The sequence below is a fragment of the Macaca thibetana genome, chromosome 18 (genome assembly GCF_024542745.1).
Source record: "Macaca thibetana thibetana isolate TM-01 chromosome 18, ASM2454274v1, whole genome shotgun sequence".
NCBI classification, from domain to species: Eukaryota; Metazoa; Chordata; class Mammalia; order Primates; family Cercopithecidae; genus Macaca; species Macaca thibetana.
The window spans coordinates 2,857,942-2,878,662 of NC_065595.1; the positions used below are offsets into that span (position 1 = coordinate 2,857,942).

Genomic DNA, 20,721 nt, shown 5'->3' on the forward strand with positions numbered 1-20,721 from the left:
GGTTAAGGTTTAAGCCTCAAGTAGTTAAAATGAAAAAGTGACTAAGTCATAACCCTGCACCATTCTCAGCATAGAGCAGCTCAATTAACATAACAATTTCTTATCTGAATGGGAAATAAGCCATGAGTCTGGGGAGCATGCAGATTAAGAAATATGTCGAGGTATCATCTTTTTTTTTTTTTTAATTATACTTTAAGTTCTAGGGTACATGTGCACAACTTGCAGCTTTGTTACATATGTATACATGTGCTGTGTCGGTTTCCTGCACCCATTAACTCGTCATTTACATTAGGTATTTCTCCTAATGCCATCCCTACCCCATCCCCCCAACCCCATGACAAGCCCCGGTATCATCTTTTTAATGCCACAGAGCTTTCAAAAATTATGATTGACTGCAGATGTAATGCTGGCAAAACTCAGAAATGTCAGGATTCTTGGCTTCAATGTGTTAAATGATGAAGCTAAAACCCTCAAATTCTTTCTAATTAAGAAGTATCTGTATTCGATTCTTGCCTTCCAGTGTCCAGGGGTTCCCTTTAAGACTTGAATTCCCCGATTCATAAACATGAACAGTTGATCTGAGAGCAGACAGGCACTGGGGTACAGGTGTCGAGGGATCGGCAAGGCTCCGTCATTAGCTCAGGGACCTGCTCTGTGCACACTCCCAGCAGAGAGCATCTCAACACTTAGGAAAATTCAAGTTGCTATGTGTCTCCAACCTTTTGAGTGTTCTTAAGTGACTAAAACAAGAAATAATAAACACGTGAATCCTGAGGGCCTTATTGAAACCTGACACTGAGTAGAAGAATTCTCTGGTAACACTAAATCATCAAAATATTTGTTTCTTTTTTGATAAGAAACAAACAAACAGTCTTGTAGCTCAGGAGCATTAGGACTGTGCAGTCCAATAGATGCGGGGTAGGACTGTGCAGTCCAATAGATGCGGGGTAGGACTGTGTAGTCCACTCAACACGGGTGAAGACCTGTGTCTACAGCCATCAGTGGGGTTCATGCAGAAGCCTTTGAGGCAATGCATACACCTAAAAGTTTAACTTTTTTCTCATTTCCTTCCTATGAGTATCTTGACAGTAAAAAGGAATGGAAGCATCTAAGAGTTTCTGTAAATTCACAACTAGATACATAGGCAGCCTCCAAAAATGGAAAGAGCTTTTGTTGTTGTGTTTAAGCTGAAAAGGTGACTGTTTGGATTTTGCAATGTCTTTTTTCTGGAAACAGAGTCATCAATATTCCCTTCTCGCTACACCTGCCAGGACCCAGTCACCCTCTCAGTGTGGGTTCTGCATTTCTAGGGTGGCCTAGGAGAACCCAGGGGTGAGCAGAGACCATTTCAATGGCAAAATTTTCAGAAATTATTAAATAAGATATTCTGACAATGAATTCTCAACGCCATGGGGACTGGGAACTCTGCACCATGTCCCTCACAGGCACCAAACAAGAGACAGTCCTGGTCACTTAGGCTCTGGAGACACAGTAGCTTTCGTAAGCCTTTTCCATGTTTGTGGGAGCCCATGCCGTGGAAATCCACTTAGCACCAGGGAGGAGGAGGGGCCCTGCTTAGGCCAGGAGTCTTGTGTCTTCCTCTCATAACCCAAAAAGAATAAACTCAGAGTCTGTGGCAGATCTGGGAATCCTACCTTTTATAAACCTTGTTAGATTTATACATTTGTTCACAGATGACTGGAATTGGCTCAAAGCAGAGATGCCGCCACAAACCCACACTAGCTGCAATGAACACAGTGGAGGAAACATTTTTCAGATGTAGCCTCTAGTGCTCTTCTGACTTAAGATAATATCAAATAATGGAGGAAGGGGTACTGGGGAGTTTTCCACCTGTTCTCTATTAAGGCCAGACTACTGCTGATAATACTATTTCTTTAAAAACCCACCTGACTAAGCCCTACCTAACTAATATAGGAGTGGGCCTCTCATTCTAATTGTACTGCAGAATTAACCACCGTTGATGTTACAGTGTCAATGGGAAAGCGCGCGCCACGTTCCAGCCAGGTGTCAGGTGCAGACGCTCCTGCAGCCACCCTCAGCAGGCCTCCCCTTCTGCCTCCTTCCCTCTTTACCGCATTGCACAGGCCTCGGTGAGTGTGGGATCTGGGGTGCGAGGAAAAGCAGGCCCTTGATTGCCATTCCCAGGTTCTTGCTCCCAGCTGTCAACTACCCAAGAGCCTAACCCCTGACAATTTAGGATTAGTCAGTAGACACAGAAAGTAAGACTTCTCTCCAGGGAATTTGAGTTTTATTTAAAACTCCTAGGGAGTCCACAAAGTAGACTCATGATGCAATGATAAACAACAGGATTCCTATTTTGTATGGGAGTTTCAACCACCACCTCCCCAAATCAGGCATTTGAGGGGCCCCTTACTGACGACTCCAATTGTTATGCTACTAGATTTTTAACTTGCCAGAGCCACTTTTAATCTTAGCATCTGAGATAATTCAGAATGCACTGTATGATTGCAGGTGCTATTGAATGCTGCTATTCTATTGCATATTATTTACATACCGAATTATCTATTGTGGTAATTTATTAAAGTATTACCTATTTTATGGTATGTAATTCTGTAATCCATTGTATGTGATTGATTATACCGACTACTCTACATCATTGTTTGGAAAAAGCAAGCCTGTGATAAAAGTGGGCAGATTGAGTAGGGTCCAGAGGAGCATGGCAGCGGAAGTCGGAACAGAAGTGCATCAGTATCACCCAGCCACTGTGCTTTACTGAACTATAATTACATTAATGAATTAAAGTCAGCAGAGAAGCTGCACTTTTGCAGAGGGATTTAAAAAACTAGCACACTTTCTAAGACCTCTTTCAGTCAATGTTTGTGAGAAGTCATCAAGTAGAGAATTGTAATTCTAAAAGAACAATGACATCTTCCAAATTTTAAAAATAGCGAAGAATTTCAAGGAGATTGGAGACAGAGAACATTAATGTTGCTAATTGAACGTGTAATTACCACATGTTTTCCCTCAACCTGATTAATCAGATAAGCAACTAACAAGTACATGGCAGAATCACACTCTCTCCAGCTTTAGACATGGGCTGGGGGTGCTGAGTGAGCACCGATTTGACTTCTTCCTCTTTCAAATAAGGAAATGGAGTGGCAAAAAGTTGTCATTTTCCCATGATCATGAGCATTTTGCTGAGTGCTGAAGGACAACAATGCAATCATACATATTTAGGAGTCTTTCCTCCTAAGAATTTATACAGGAGTCAAAAAGACCCACTATCTAATGCATAGTAACTTAAAAACAAAATTGTCATGCTCCCCATAAAGACTCTTTGGTCAATGATGGACCACGAATACAACAGTGGTCCCATAAGATTACAATAGAGCTGAAAACCTATGGCCTGGTGACATCGTAGCTATTATACCATCATAGTGCAATGTATCGCACATGCAAATCTATGATAAAGACACAGGCTGGGCACTGCAGCTCATGCCTGTAATCCCAGCACTTCAGGAGGCCGAGGCAGGTGGATCACCTGAGGTCAAGAGTTCAAGACCAGCTTGGCCAACATGGCGAAACCCCTTCTCTATTAAAAATACAAAATTAGCCAGCATGGTGGCACATGCCTGTAATCCCAGCTACTCAGGAGGCTGAGGCAGGAGAATTGGTTGAACCCGGGAGGCGGAGGTTGCAGTGAACCAAGCCCATGCCATTGCACTCTAGTCTGGGTGACAGAGAGAGACTCCATCTCAAAGGCAAGGCAAAGCAAGGCAAGGCAGAGCAGGGCAGGGCAGGGCAGGGCAAGGCAAGGCAAGGCAAGGGAAGGCAAACATACATTGGTTTGCCATGGACATATTTCTGAAGAGTGATACCTCCTTAAGAAGCTCCTCCTGCAGGTCCGTCAGGAGGTGTCTGGAGAAGACGTTGTCACGATAGCTCCACGTGTGTTATGGCCCCTGAAGAGCTTCCTGTGGGACAAGATGTGGAGGTAGAAGACGGTGACACTGATGATCCTGACCTATGTAGGTCTAGGCTGATGTGTGTATTCGTCTTAGCTTTCAACAAAACAGATTAAAAGTAAAAAATATATATATATTAAAAATAGTAAAAAGCTTATAGGATAAAAATATAAAGAAAATATATTTTCACAGCCGTATGTTTGTGTTTTAAGTGACGTTATTATAAAAGAGCCAAATGTTTTTTAAATTAAAAAATCTATAAAGTATAGAAAAATGAGGTGCATTTATTATTGAAGAAAAAAGCTGTTTTAAATACATTTAGTGCAGCCTGAGTGTACAGTGTTTTTAAAGGCAACCGTAATGTATGATAAAGTCCTAGGCCTTCACATTCACTCACTCCTTACCTACTGACCCACCCAGAGCAACTTCCAGTCCTGCAAGCTTCATTCATGGTAAATGCCCGAGACAGCTGTATCATTTTTTATCTCTTACACCATATTTTTACTGTACCTTTTCTATGTTTAGATACACCAATATTTACCATTGTGTTACAAGTGCCTACAGTGTTCAGTGTAGTGACATGCTGTTTGTGGCCTAGGAGTGATTGACTAGACCATATAGCCTGGATGTGCAGTAGGCTGTATCATGTAGGCTTGTGTGAGTATACTCTATGGTGTTTGCAGAAAGATGAGATCACACAACAATGCATTTCTCAGGACTATGCCTGTTGTTAAATGACTCCTGACTATATGCCAAGTTGTCTCTACAAGACAATTTTCTTAGTCCATTTTGTGCTGCTATAAAGCAATACCTGAGGCTAGGTAATTTACAAAGAAAAGAGGGGTTTTGGCACTTCTACACTGCTGGTGGGAATGTAAACTAGTACAGTCACTATGGAAAACAGTGTAGAGATTCCTCAAAGAACTTAAAGTAGAACTACTATTTGTGTTTTGTTTTGTTTTGTTTGAGACAGAGTCTCGCTCTGTTGCCCAGGCTGGAGTGCAATGGCACCATCTCAGCTCACTGCAGCCTCCACCTCCCAGGTTCAAGTGATTCTCCTATCTCAGCCCCCCAAGTAGCTGGGACTACAGGCATACACCACCATGCCTGGCTAATTTTTGTATTTTTGGTAGAGACAGGTTTCACCATGTTGGCCAGGCTGGTCTTGAACTCCTGACTTCAAGTGATCTGCCTGCCTCAGCCTCCCAAAGTGCTGGGACTACAGGTGTGAGCCATGGCACCCGGCCAAAAAGAAGAACTACTATTTGATCCAGCAATCCCACTACTGGGTATCTACCCGGAGGAAAATGAGTCATTATGTGAAAAAGATACTTGCAAACACATGTTTATAGCAGCACCATTTGCAATTGCAAAAATGTGGATCCAGCCCAGATGCCCATCAGTCAATGAATGGATAAAGAAACTGGGGTATATATACATATGATAGAATACTACTCAGCCATAAAAATGAATAAATTAATGACATGGCATTTGCAGCAACCTGGATGGGACTGGAAACCATTATTCTACGTGAAGTAACTCAGGAATGGAAAACCAAATATATATGTTATCATAAGTAGGAGCTAAGAGGATACAAAGGTATCAGAACGACACGATGGACTTTGGAGACTCAAAGGGGAAAAGGTAGAAAGGGGGCAGAGGATAAAAGACTACAAATTAGGTTCAGTGTGTACTGTTTGGGTGATAGGTACACCAAAATCTCACAAATCACTACTCAAAGAACTTACTCATGTAACCAAATACCACCTGTTCCCCAAAAACCTCTGGAATTTAAAAAAAAAATGAAATGACAAAACCAACATAAAAATAAAAAATCTCACCTTGAATTGTAATAATCCCAACGTGTCAAGGGCAGGTCCAGGTGGAGATAATTGAGTCGTGGGGGTGGTTTCTCCCTCACTGTTCTCATGATAGTGAATAAGTCTCATGAGATCTGATGATTTTATATAAAGGAGTTCCCCTGCACATGCGCTGTTGCTGCCACCATGTAAAATGTGCCTTTGCCTTTCCTTTGCCTTCCACCATGATAGTGAGGCCTCCCCAACCACGTGGAACTGTGAGTTCATTAAACCTCTTTCCTTTATAAATTACCCAGTCTCAGGTATGTCTTTATTAGCAGTGTGAGAACAGACTAACACAATCCTACAAGGCAGAGAAGGTCAGAGAGGAGCCAGATACATGTAGAGACAGATCCCAAGGGTATACTGGCCTTATAACAACCTGCTTTCATGGGAACTAATCCATTCCTACTACAACTAATCAACCTCACCAGAAATTGCTACCAAGAGAATAGCACCAAGCCATTCATGAGGGATCCACCCCCATGACCCAAACACCTTCCACTGGGCCCCACCTCCAACGCTATCCCACACTGGGGATGCATATCAACATGAGTTTTGGTAGGACAAACTCAAACCCTAGCAGAATATTACCTCATTAATGGAACATTATCTCATTAATAGACCAACAAAACTGGATTTTAATATTGACCATGAAATGACATATTAAGCAATGAAAAATCTGTTTGTAATTTTTATAACAACAATGTTAATTATTAATATTGTTATTATTGTATTAATATTAGTATTATTGTTTTCTAGAACTATCTATTCCAGGTTATTCTTCAAGTTCTCATTCAGCTTGATTGTTTGTGGCTAAGGAAGTTTGATCATGATTGCATAATGGTTTTGCTTAAAAATTTCTCCAATTCAACTGAAAATAATTTAATTCCATGTCAGACAAAATGCTACATAAAAATTCATGTTTTGTAGATAGTTGAGAAAGAATCTGTGATGGCCAAGTTTGTAATGGCATTAGATGAACTAAGAACAATTTTGACTTATACTCCATTATCAAGAAGTTTGAAATACATTTGTCTCTTACCATAAGAAGAGGGCCATCATGTTTATATCAATCAGGTTAGTGCATGAGACCAAGTCTTGTAGTCTTTTTAACACTGCAATGGTTTCCATACTACTAGAGGTAATTTATTACCATCTCGTGCCTTCAAGATAATGATTTCCAGAAATGCTCTCTGTACCCAGGCAGGATAAATGGTGATCATCTCCTGGACTTTTATATGTACACAGTTACCGTTCTCTAGTTATAGGTATAATTGATGGTTAACTTCTATATAATACTTGAATTCCTCTCTAATTTTTGTATACTGGCTACCTTTACCCACACCAATTATGATAGGCCAACTAGAAACATTCCGCAGAGGCGGTTCATCAGAACTGGGTATCTGCAGTGATAGTTCAGAGTACTCAGAGTTTCTGCTAATGCTGGTGGATTAACAGACATGAATATTAAGCTAAAGAATCTAACCTTACACACAATGGCACCAACAAGGTGAAGGATTTTTCTAGGATAAAAAGTCCCACAAAAACATATTATCCATATTTCACATGTTGTAAAGTTAAGGTGATAGATTTTTGAAGAACATCGAGATTCCTGGGAAACTAGAAAAGACTGCTTTTTGCACACACTTTGTTTTTTCATATATGGCACTGTTTTTGTAATTAGTACCTGAGTATCAGCTGGCATTTTATGATGTGTAGAGCTTGGAAGGGTCAGAAAAATGTGGTGTTTGTTCCAACCTAATGCATCTGTACAGATTTAAAACCAGGAATTTCTTAACATCGCCATCTGTTAAGCATCTCTTTTTTGGCACATTTAGCTCATAGACAATGAAGTACCTCAGCAATTGTTGCCTTTTGTGTAAGTAATTAAAGTTAGTCAATAACTAGACTCAGAAGGCTTACTTTTATTTTATATATTCTTTACTTCAGGTGCGTTTAACTTGGATTTACAATCTTAACAACTCACCTTGGGATGATTTCAGTGTCTCTAGGTCCCTCATGGACCAGATTTCACCGTGGCCTACCCTGGGCCAAGCTACCAACGTCTATGGTCTGTTTTATTGTAAAAACTTCCCAGATGGTTCATTGGCTTCCACATGTAGCCCTCTGTGGATGACTTTTGCACAGCTGGAGTTTCACTGGACAGGGCTCTCCTCTGCAATGTTGAGCCAAGGCTGGGACTGATGTAGACACTCCAGTGATCACTGAGCAATGCCTGCGAGAGCAGGAGGGGAAGCAGAGAACCTTGTCAGAAGCTGGAAAGCTCCTTGTTTCTGCCAAATCCTACTGCTTTCCAGCTAAAAACAAGGATTTTTTAAAAGAGAACATTATAAACAAAATAAGCAGAACAATAAATGAGACGCTGCATAGGTTTAGTGTAATTTGTTTTCCTTGTTGATTTTTACTATAAATGCAACCAGCAGAGTTTAACTGCACTCAAGTTCTCCAGCAATCGAGAGCACCAGCACTCGGCTACAGAACCTTGAAAGGACCCCAGGCCTATGCAGCTGCATGGTTTTATAGCAACCAGCTATTATGAGACCAGGTGGTGGTGCAGGAATCTAATGTGTTGCCCAGAGACGAGGATGGTCTAATCAAACACAGCTTAAATGAAAGACAATGAGAAGATTTCACCTAAAATCCTTAACAATGGGTTTCTTCACAGAGAGTTTGAAGTTAGCTTCCACGCACTTGGCGTCTGGTAGGGCTCTACTGAAAGCTCACAGCTCAGAGGTTTCTACTCTGAAGATGTACAGACCTGGAAGAGAATTAGAGTCATATGTTATTTTAATTAGATGAAAATGGCCCATAAATATATCATCTCTTGCTCTCACTTTCCCGTTCATCAGCAAGTCCTACGGGCTCCCAAACACACCCAGAATTCTTTCTTTGCCTCCTTCTTTGTTCCCCTAATCCGTCGGTTCTCATAGTGTGGGCTGCAGACACCTGAGAGTCCCTGGGAGAGACCTGTGAGTCCACAAGACCAAAACTATTCTCATCAGAATATTAAGATGTTATTTATCCTTCTTATTGTGTTGATATTTGTACTAATGGTTCCAAAGAAATGACAGGAAGAACTGCTCATTCTTTAGCATGATACGAAGCATGGCACTGACCTGCAGCAGTGATCATTGTCCTTTTGGCCCCCACAGACTTACCTGCAAAAGAAATGCCACTTCCGTTAAAGACTGTCCCTGAAGAAGCCGCATAAATTGTGAATTGTATAAAGCCTCAACTCTTCAATGCATGTTTTTCAATGCATGTTCAATGCACAAACTGGAAGGACACAGAGAGCCTGTCTGCTACAGATGGAAGTTTGCGGTCATCTCAGAGAAAACTTTACTCACGGGACGGTTTGGGTTTTTTGGTGTTTTTTTTTTTTTTTTTTTTTCTGAGACAGAGTCTTGCTCTGTTGCCCAGGCTAGAGTGTAGAGGTGTGATCTCGGGTCACTGAAAGCTCCACCTCCCAGGTTCAAGTGATTCTCCTGCCTCAGCCTCCCAAGTAGCTGAGATTACAGGCACCCGCCATCATGCCTGCCTAATTTTTGTATTTTTGTAGAGATGGGATTTCACCATGTTGGCCAGGCTGGTCTTGAACTCCTGACCTCAGGGGATCCGCCCGCCTCAGCCTCCCAAAGTGCTGAGATTACAGGCATGAGCCACCAGGCCTGGCCAATAGGACGGTTTTTACTTTGAAGAAAGATAGCGGACAAACTAAGGGAATCCAGACTTGAGTTTATGGCTGGTATTTTCTCAGAAATGAATGGAGGGAGCCATTGCCTCAAGGAGCACAACTGACACCGTCTCTTGCCAAGAACACAATTCGAGGTCTAGAGTGAAAATCTGAATTTCGGGAAATGTATATCTGCCTCTGCACACTCAACAGATTTCAGATACTTAAAGTGTTTTCTGATAAAATCAATGGGGATATTAGGGAATGTGATTTTTTAACGATAAAATTCATGATATATGTCAATATTTGGAAGATCTGCACAATTCGGTGGAGTTTTCTAAATGACAAATGCTTGATGTTATAAATGGTATAATTGCAGGGGGACAAGATGAATTCAAAGAGTAAGAATGACAAAAGAATTTTCACATAAAAAAGTTAAAAGTTTGTTACTGTGGTTTCAGATTTCATGTTGCAATTAATCATTAAGAAACTATCACTTGTCTAGTTTTGGTACAGATAAGGAAAACATCCACAATCATAGGAAAAGGTTATTAACTCTCCCTTTTCCAACTACTCATCTATGTGGGGGTGAATTTTCTCCATATACTTCAGCCACAACAGATATCATGGCAGACTAAAGGCAGGGGCAGCTGTAAGAATCCAGCTGTCTCCTGTTAAGCTAGACATCATAAAAACGTAATAGTCACTCATCACTAATTGTTTTCGTTTCAAAAGATATAATTATTTTCCATAAAAAATAGATATTATCACTGTTTACATGCAGCAGGCTTATAATTATTGGTTTTAAATATATTAATAAATTATCCTGTTTTAATTTCTGAGAAAATAATTTCTCAGTCAATGTAGATAGATATAACCCACATAATCTCATTAAATTCCCATCACAGCCCTATGAACTAAATACTATTGTCCAATTTATATCCTGCAAGAGTAAAGGGGCCCATTATTAATGTAATTAGGATAAATTTGCCACTAAAATTAAATATGTTGATTGTAAAGACAAGGGCTGATCTGCCTTGATAAGATTTTCTCTTAAAACCACCTGCCTGCCTTGGTGAACATTCAACCATCAACTTTCTCCTCTACTCAGAAGCGGCATCTGCACGCACGAGCAGCTGGCCATGGGGAACTGGCACAAGGATTCAGGTTCCCTCCAGAACAAGCGCTCCTCTTTTCTGTCCAGCAAGGTGTCTTGAGTAGAACTACCATGGCAACAACACATGAGGCTTGGAGAGTTCACACTTAGACATCTGATCCAAATCCCGTTGATGACAGCTTTGTGTCCTTCGGCTTCTCAGCCCTGCACTCAGCCAAGCAATAAGTCGGGCTGCTGGGTACCAGAAGGATCCCTGGTGAATTACAGCTCATTCACCAGAACCAGATGAATGGTCCACCTTCTTTATGAAGCAGAAAATGCCTCTCTCTGGCAAAACCCCATCTCTACAAATAAAAAATTAAAACATTAGCTGGGCACAGTGGGGTGTGCCTGTATCCTAGTTACTCAGGAGGCTGAGGTGGGAGGATTGCTTGAGCCCGGGAGGTCGAGGCTACGGTGAGCTGAGATGGAACGACTACACTCCAGCCTGGACAACAGAGTGAGACCCTGTCTTGAAAAAAAAAGAAAAAGAAAATCCTTCTCTCAAAGCTACAAGGCTGAGAACAAAGCTCTGGCTTCTGCAGGAAGCAGCAACACAGCACGACGTGTCCAGGGTTGTTTCAAACAGTGATTCTAGATTTGGGGCAACTTTGTCCCCATGGGACATTTTGCCAGCCTGGAGGCCTTGGTGGTTTTCGTGATGGGTGTGGGTGTGGATGCTACTGACACCAGGTAGGAGGAGGTCAGGGACGTGGCTACATGTCCTGCAAGGCAGAGGACCCCCCCACAACACACACACACTGAGAAGGATACAGCCCTGCATCAGAAGAGCAAGGGTGAGGCACCCCGTTTCGGAACTGCCCTGCTCTCCAGACACCCCCTCTCTGCAACCATCCCTGCTGCTGGCGTGGCGCCCACCCCAGGAGTCCACTCATCAGGTCCCAGAGAATGTCTCTGGGGTCTGCATCTTCCATAGCATATGGAGTCCTGTCTAATTGCTAGTCCCTGCTCATCCAACATGCAGCAGAGTGCCTTGTCCAGAATGAGTATTTGATAAACATAAATAGTGGCTTAATAAATATTACTATATTATCTGTACCTCTAGTGTCAATAATCTTACAAAGAAATCGACCCACTAATAAGTTAGAGCCGCTGGATCCAATGGTAAGTTGGCATGTCCACACCAGGTATACCAGAAGTAGCACCAGGATAAAAATGTGAATATTCCTACCCCCCAAAAATAGGAGTGTGAACTCTTACATAAGGCATCTTTTTTAATTAAAAAATCTCAAAGTAACCCAAAGAATAATTATTGAAAGGATAAACCAGAGTCCTAGAAACACTGCCAAGGATTTCTTCACTTGAGTGGAAGGAGACCACGCAATGATGGCCTCTCTGAGCGGCACCGTTGCCGGTCACTCTTACTTAGCTCTCCACTGTCTGATCAGAATCCACACACAGCTACTGCGAGCCTACTATAATTGCCAACTGTTCTAGAAACTGGGGATTTGAAACGTAAAAGACTCAGCGTGGCCCTCCAAGAGCTCACAGCCAGATGGGAATGTGAAGATAATTTTTCCCAGTGGGTAAAAGTGCTAGAGACCCCAAAGAATATGCGTCCGGCCACCGTGTGAGCTCACGTGATCTCGTTTTCTTTAAAGGCAGGGGCAGTGAGGAAGGAGACCGGGAGGGCTGGCATCCAGGTAGGAAACCATGGTGTTTAGATTGGATGGTGAGAGACGCCAGGATGATGAGAAACGCTCAGAGCTGAGTCTGTTCTGAAGCCACAGTCCTCATCGGTGTGGTTCCTCCAAGTGCAGAACCCTTGAGAGAGGGGCTTCGCTCTCACTGAAACTGGGCTCTCCCTGCAGTGTGAGGCCAAACCCCAGGCCTTGGCAAAACCCCCTGGGTCAAGACTGCCCATCAGGCCTCGCAGGTGTTGGCCAGCAGCCTACCTCTTCACGCACCGCTGGAGCACAGTTCGCAGCTCCTCAACGTTCATGTTCCCAAGGGCAGCAGGATGACGGTCACCCACCCCCACAACAGCCTTCTCACCGCCTCTGCTGCAAATCCCGGCTCCCCGGCCACTAGCAAGGAACATGGGCCCGGTGTCCAGCCTCTCTCAGCCTCTGAGTCCTCATCTATAAAGTCAGCAGCGGAAAACTCACTCTCAGGATCATTCTGACAAACAGACAGCACATAAAGTGCTTGGTGTGTGCAGAGTGCTCACAGCCCTGCTCACGTCTCTCCTCCCCTCTGATGCCGTGACAAGAAAACCAGCTGCTTTGGCAGTGCAGGAGGGCCCAGCGCTCTGCTAGCAGCTGGCCACGTAACTCTGGACCTCCGGGGCCTCAGATGTCCATGACCACCCCAAATGGAGGCAGTGCTGTCTCCTTCCAGGAGCACGAAATAAGGTATGAGTACAGCCCCCGACACAAAGAAAAGGATTCCTAGTGATGGTTATTAATATCTTACGGGCAGGACACATCTACCAACCCTGTCACCAGCAGGTTCAATACAGCCATTCGATCAGCATTTATTTATCACCTTCTGGGCGATGGTGGGGCTGGGGGAGTCGGGGGGTGGGTGGTGCTGGCATAAATCAGTGAATGAGAAGGGTAAACACAGCCTTTAAGGAGACACATAAAACAGCAATTGAAAACAAGGTCAGAAAGCAGAAGGTTCTGGAACCACGGCTTATGTGTGCTGCGGCCTTGGGCAAGGTCTCTGACTTCATTTTCTCAGCTGTAAAGTTTGTCATGAAGAATAAGTGAAAGCTCACCTATAAGTCGTGAAGCACACTGCCTGGTACCCAGAGAGAACCTCCTCCGTATTAGCTGCCACTGCAGTTTTCTTACACTTAAAGCTATCATTATCATTATTATTCAGGAGAAAGGCGATTGTTCGAGTTAGGACTTTTGCAGTTGGAAATTAAAGAAACTGATTTCATGTAGAGTAAACGGTCTGTCTTCACATGACCAGTGCGTCCTTGGTCGGGACAGACGCAGGCCCAGCTGAATCCAGGAACTGAGGCGACGTCTTTGGGATTCCTGGTTGCTTTGTACTGCTTTTATCGTTTGCTCTCAGCCTAAAGCAATTCTTTTATATTCAGGTCACCTTTCTCTCTTTTAAAAGGAAAATAGCCTTTAAGATCTTCAGAATTTTATCTTCCAGTTTCCATGGAAGTTTTTTCAAACACACACACAAAAATAAGACTTCTCCCTTCTCCTGTAGCTCCTCCTGATTCCAGGAAAGGACTCTGACTGCCTGGGCTGGGCTTCACACCCACCTGGGCTGATCCTTGGGTGGGGAAGAGCGGTGGGACCAGCCAGGTCCTGCAGTACAGGCTCCCCAGGGACCGTCGTAGCAGAATCCACTGTTGGCAACCCCATTTGAATCATTGGGCTGGGAGGAACGGTTCCTCAAAGGAAAGGGGTGGGCAGAGTGGTGAGAGGCAGATACAGAGCCCCCGGCGGTAATAGACACAGACAGCCATGAAGCTGGAAAACGGCACAATGAGGTCATGACACTCTAAATGAGAGAGGCAGATTCTCTGCTGGTCTTTGGGAAGAAACGATGAAAAACATTGCCTAACTGTCACCCTGCAGGACTTCTGCCTCCCAAGGTTCACAGCTTAGTTTGAAAGTGACTCGAACTCCGGTAGGTTGCTCATTTCATTCCCAAGAATAAAATCATAAACATCTGGGCAGAAAGCTTTCTGTGGTCCACTTCCTAATGGACGTTGCATGAATGCTTGGCCAAAATTGAGTTAATTCGATTCTTAACATTCGAGTTAAAGTAGTTTTGTATTTCTTTATTTATAAATATCGCAGGAAATACTCAGTGAATCTTTGAATTGTCTTTTTTTACTTCAGTAAGTGTTCCCAAGTGCCTGCTGATCTGATTAATTCTACAATTAAAATCCAGGTCCCACAGAGCAGCACTTTTGTGATCACTAGCCCAGTGAAATCACAGGGAAGAGGATAAAATACATGTGTCCCGATGTCCTTCATACCTTCTCAACGCGGACTTTAAGGCTTTTGCAGATAAATACGAAACATGCTTTGCCAACCTTCTACAAACACACAAAAGTCCCCAGACACTTTGTGATTGCAACACCACTTGGCATCTCATCTAGTGCCTGAGGCCAGCGATGGGAATGGGAGTTTATTTTCAAAGCTGCACTCCTCGTCCTGCCAGTTAATAAGCAGGTAAGCAGGGCCTTGCTTTGGCGGTCTCCACTCCACTCCTAAACCAGACGCCCTCCCCTTCACCCCTTGATCTTCTGCCCTCCGGTCCTTCGCCCTGGGACGCTCCTCCTGCTCTGCCTCACCAGTTCCTCAGGACCAGCCTTCCCCCAGTCTCACAGGGTGACCCCCTCCTCGGGGTGTTGAGGACCCCTGTGGAGCCTCCAGCATCTGTGCTTCCCTGCATCGAGGCACAGTGAAGGTTGCAGGATAATCGTCTGCTCACTGTCTCCTCTGCTAGGTCCCCTTGAGGCTCAGAACCTCGCCGCATCAGTGGATGTCACCCGGGAGGTGTTCACACTGTTCACTGGGCAGGTTAACTTATTCCACAAGTACCTGGACATGCAACCCTGAAGGAGGCGTGGTTCCGTAGGCCCTAGAACATGAGCTCGTGCAATCCTCACGGCTTTCCTGTTGGGTATTCGCCATTGCCTTCCCATTTTGCAGGTAAGGAAACCGGTGCAGAAAAGTGAAGTAAAAGCCAAAACCCCTCCCAGGTAGGAGAGGGCCAGATCCAACCCAGGCAGGGGCCCTAAAGAGCGACTTGCTGTGAGAATAAAGTTAAAGGACACACAAGGAGCTGTGCAGACGTGGCTGCAATGCACCTGTGCCCAGCACCATGGTCTCCTCCCTTCTAGAAATTCACCACAGCCCTGGCAGCCTCCCAGCCTGAGAAGTAGGCGTCACCTCATCAGGAAGCCACTCTCTGCTTTTCCAATTCCCAGGAGCCCCAGGTACCCTGTCCACTCATTTCCTTAGACATGGCGTTGGGCACACCGCACTCTGCAGAGGGGCCTTCCCGTGTCCACGCTGCATGACTAAAACGCAGTGGGGTAGCAGGTCCAGGATCCTCCCTCAAGATGAGAAGAGCTGGCTATGCCTGGTTTATGGATAGTTTTACAGATCGTCACACACAGCCTTCCCGCGCCATTCTATTTCCATCCTGTGGAGATCCTGTGTGGAGGGAGCTTTATTCCCTTACACCCTGTTTAAAAACATGCTGATCAGAAAACTGTCGATCCTCTTTCTGCCACCGTAAATGAGTTCGTGTTTTCTAGAACTTTGCGTGCTGGCCTCGTGCAGCGAGAGCTTCTCTGGGTCTGGCTCCTGTCACTCAGCACGATGACTGTGAGTTTCCTTCCTGCGCTGCATAGGTGAGGAGCTCGTCTCTGCTCACTACTGAGCACTGTTCACCGTGTGGACACGCCCGGGTGTGCATATTCCTTCACCTGTTGGGAGACAAAGGGTTGCTCCCTTTTGGAGATACTATGAATGTGGCTGCCATGAACATTCATGCGCAAAACAACCAAAACACTGACAACTCCTGCGAGGTCAGGCTCTGCCCTCCCACAGACATCCCCACCGCTCCACTGGAGCGTCCTTCTACCACTGCCCTGGAGCTCTTCCCAGGCTCCTCAGCCTTTGTTTTAAATATGCAGGACACACTCCCACATCCTCTGAACCCTGTCGATCCTGGATGCCAGGAGCTTTGGTTTCCATCACTGGGAGAGGTGAGTCACCCCATCTCTGTCTCCGTAGCCACTGACCCACTGACTTTTATCATTGTCCCCCAAGAATTCTGTGAAAGTGATAACTACAGCCTGCCCTATGTACATGTGGACATCACACATATAACTACAGCCTGCCCTATGTACATGTGGACATCACACATATAAACACATACTTTTACACACACACAAAATCAGGGTCAAACAAAAAGCCAAAAAGAAAATGTTTAAGTGAGCACAAATGAAATCCATGTGGGATAATGCTAGGATGGAAAGAGATTCATAGTCATCAATACATACATCAGGAAAAAAGATGGGTGCTGAGTTTCAAAAGAAGCTAAGTGAGCAATCAGTAAAATTAGTAATGAATAAAGAAGCCCCAGAGAACAAGGGAGACAGAGACTACAGTGTTCACTGCAGCAGACTCTTTAACATTCAAGAGTAGGAAAACCCTGACTGTCCCTAGCAGAGGAAGACAGAGGCTAGGGTGTAGCCACGTAATAGCACACACGACAGCTGTCACGATGGGTGAGCTGGAGCTACCTGTCCATAGCAGCTACATCTCAAAAGCAAAACGTGAAACAAAAAGCAAGTGACATAAAGGCACATATAGGCTAACGCAATTTATGTGTCTTAAATACAGAATACCTGGGAAGGACAAAGTATGAGATATTTTTAGAAGCAAATATGTATCATAAAAGTGTAAAAGCTTGCCTGATCCTGATACTCACTCACTTCAGAAGAGTGATTATTTCTGAAAGGAAAGAATGAGAGCAGGAATTAACGAGTTTCAGCTTTTTCAGTGTTGCTATTTATTTAAAAAAAGAAAAAAGAAAGAAAAGAATACAGGCCTGAGGCAAATACACCAAACTCTCACATCTGTTTCGTCTTAGTCGGGGACACATAGATGTCTTATATGATTTTGTCTACATTGCTGTATGTTCAAAATATTTCATAATCAAAACAAAGAAAACTACTGGGTCCATCTTTATAATTATCATTTTAAACCTCTTTCGATTATCAAAGCATTTTTTATATGTCTAAGAATGGGACATGGATTTGTACGGGTTGGCTGTGAATCAAATTACTAGCATCAAATTGAACCTTGATGTGACTTGAACGATGGTTAAGCCTGTTTACCTGCGGAGACGGAGTCAGGCAGCCTGAGGTTATACCCAATCAACCATCCCCTCCTATTGAACACCTTCTTAAAAAAATCCGAACTCAGCCTCTTCTTTTCATCCCACGATCACTGTCCTTGGCTGCACGCCCCAGCCCCCAGCCAGCAGTGCCATGCAAATGACACGAAGCGGAAACATGAGCCAGCAATACCAAGCGAAATGTCACCCTACTGCCAGGCCGTTTCCCCTTTTTTTTTGTTTTTTTGAGGCGGAGTCTCGCTCTGTCTCCCAGGCTGGAGTGCAGTGGCGGATCTCAGCTCACTGCAAGCTCCGCCTCCCGGGTTCACGCCATTCTCCTGTCTCAGCCTCCCGAGTAGCTGGGACTACAGGCGCCCGCCACCTCGCCCGGCTAGTTTTTTGTATATTTCAGTAGAGACGGGGTTTCACCGTGTTAGCCAGGGTGGTCTCGATCTCCTGACCTCGTGATCCACCCGTCTTGGCCTCCCAAAGTGCTGGGATTACAGGCTTGAGCCACCACGCCCGGCCCCGTTTCCCCTTTTTAATACTATATTAGTCCATTCTCGCACTGCTATAAAGAAATGTCTGAGGCTGGGTAATTTATAAGGAAAAGAGGTGTTTTTGTTGTTGTTGTTGTTTTGCTTTGTTTTGTTTTGTTTTGTTTTTTGAGACTCTCTTGTCACCCAGGCTGGAGTGCAATGGTGCAATCTCTGCTCACTGCAACCTCCGTCTCCCAGGTTCAAGTGATTCTCCTGCCTCAGCTTCCCGAGTAGCTGGGATTACAGGCAACTGCCACCACGCCCAGGTAATTTTTGTGTTTTTAGTAGAGACAAGGTTTCACCATGTTGGCCAGGCTGGTCTCACACTCCTGACCTCAGGTGATCTGCCCACCTCGGCCTCCCAAAGTGCTGGGATTATAAGCATGAGCCACCACAGTTGGCCAGAAAAGAGGTTTAATTGGCTCATGGTTCCACAGGCTGTGCAGGAAGCATGGCAGCTTCTGCTTCTGGGGAGGCCTCAGGAACCGCCTGAGGCCATCTGGGCAACGTGGCACAAATGGCAAGGCAGAGCAGGTCTCTCACATGGCATCTCATATGGCAGGAGCAGGAGCAAGAGAGAGACGGGGAGGTGCACCCTATACACTTTTTAAAAAACAGATCTCAGGGCAATTCACTCACTCACTGTCAACCACTATCACCGAGGGGACAGCACAGAGGAGACGGTGCCAACCCGTTGGTGAGAACCCCACCCCCATGATCCAGTACCTCCCTCTAGGCGCCACCTCCGACGCTGGGGATTACAGGCGACATGAGGTTTGGTGGAGACGCAGATCAAAACCATATCAAATATTACAACCGCCTGCAGTTTCATGAGCTGTCAGCTGCTCGCCATCAGCAGCCAGGGAAGCTTCACCAAACACAGGACAGGAATTCTCTCAGGGTAGATGCCAAATTCCAGGCCATTTCCTGCTTTCTTTCCTTCTAAAGTCTTTTTTTTTTTTTTTTTTTTTTTTGAGACGGAGTCTCGCTCAGCCGCCCAGGCTGGAGTGCAGTGGCGCCATCTCAGCTCACTGCAAGCTCCGCCTCCCGGGTTCACGCCATTCTCCGGCCTCAGCCTCCCAAGTAGCTGGGACTACAGGCGCCCGCCACCTTGCCCGGCTAGTTTTTTTTTGTATTTTTTAGTAGAGACGGGGTTTCACCGTGTCAGCCAGGATGGTCTCGATCTCCTGACCTCGTGATCCGCCTGTCTCGGCCTCCCAAAGTGCTGGGATTACAGGCTTGAGCCATCGCGCCTGGCCCCCTTCTAAAGTCTTATTTGTTCCCATAAACTCTCTTGTTTTCTGATTTTGTATTTCTGTTTTGTTTTGTTTGGCTTGAGCTAGCCTGAGCCAGTTTTTCATGCTTGTGGCTGGTACCTGTTTCCTGGGGGCTGCCATTATAAAGTACCACAACCTGGACTGAAAACAACAGAAATGTATCAGGCCACCAGCCAAGAGACCAGAAGTCAGAGACCAAAGTGTCTCAGGGTTGGCCCCTTCTTGAGGGCTCTGAGCAAGAATCTGTTCCCTGCCTCCCCGGCCTCAGTGGCTCCCAGCAGGCCTCGGTGGCTCCCAGCAGTCCTCGGTGGCTCCCAGCAGGCCTCGGTGGCTCCCAGCAGTCCTCGGTGCTCTTTGGCTTGTGGCTGCACCACTCCCATCTCTGCCCCTGTCACAGGACACACTCTCTCTGTGTCTCTGTGTCCAAATTCCCCTCTTCTTACAAGGACACCCATCCATGCATTAGGACTTGCCCAGTCCAGCATGGCATCATCTCAACTTGATTATAGCTGCAAAGAAAGACCCAGCCTCCAAATCATGTCGAGTTCACAGTGCACTGGAAGTTGGGACACGGACATATCCTTTGGGAAGATGTTATTCAACCTGCAACGTTGCCCAAATGACCTCAACTAATAATAAATAAAGTGTATTCCATTTAGTGTGTAAATAAAGTTTAAAACAGAGCCTGTTGCTTTTGCATTAAAGAGCAGTCCTGAACTCTTCAAAATCCCTCGTGGCCCTGGGACAGGGGGCGAGCCCCTTCCCTCTTCCTTCTCACCCTGCACCACCCCACCCCACAGCACCCACTTCCTCTGCCCGAGACACTCGTCTCTCTGCCGTGCCCACATCTGTGTGGTGGAAAGTGCCTGCTGATCTTTTGCATGACCGCTAATCCAGCAGAATACTTTAACAGATACAATCGCTTATATGCACAAAAGGGCATGGGCACTCCCCGTTGTCATCCTCGGGAGTTGTCGCCATTGACTCGAGAAGTCACGTGCTGAAGATGTGGCTCAACATACGTCAATGCTCCTCGTTGGGAATTGTCTTCAAAAACAACTAAAGACAAAGCCATATTCTTTTTAGTTCAAAACAACATCAACATCTCATCTGTTCTGCTTGTTTCTCAAAAGATGAATATTCACCACTATCCACGACAGTCATGAGATGGAACATCACAACTGAAAAATGTGAATATTTGAGAAAAGAGTAAGATCTCCCACAAGCAATGTAAGAAGACAAACTGAGAACCATCCTGTTCAACTCATATCACACATGGCCAACTTCCCGAATCCATAAAAAAATTTCTACAAAGCATGAAGACCAATAGACTCATAAGCAGAAATGGCTAAAGGCCGTGAACAGAAAGTTCACATAGCAAGAACTCATAG

General features: G+C 44.9%; 1 long non-coding RNA gene across 1 annotated transcript; it reads right to left on the bottom strand.

Moving 5' to 3' along the window:
- Window positions 1-2,857: 2,857 nt before the first annotated feature.
- LOC126941274 (uncharacterized) lies at window positions 2,858-8,988 on the bottom strand. The gene is made up of 3 exons (XR_007721223.1): window positions 8,947-8,988; window positions 7,797-8,588; window positions 2,858-3,956 (listed from the first exon to the last, which is right to left on the bottom strand). It is a non-coding gene; the product is annotated as an uncharacterized LOC126941274 (long non-coding RNA).
- Window positions 8,989-20,721: the final 11,733 nt, after the last annotated feature.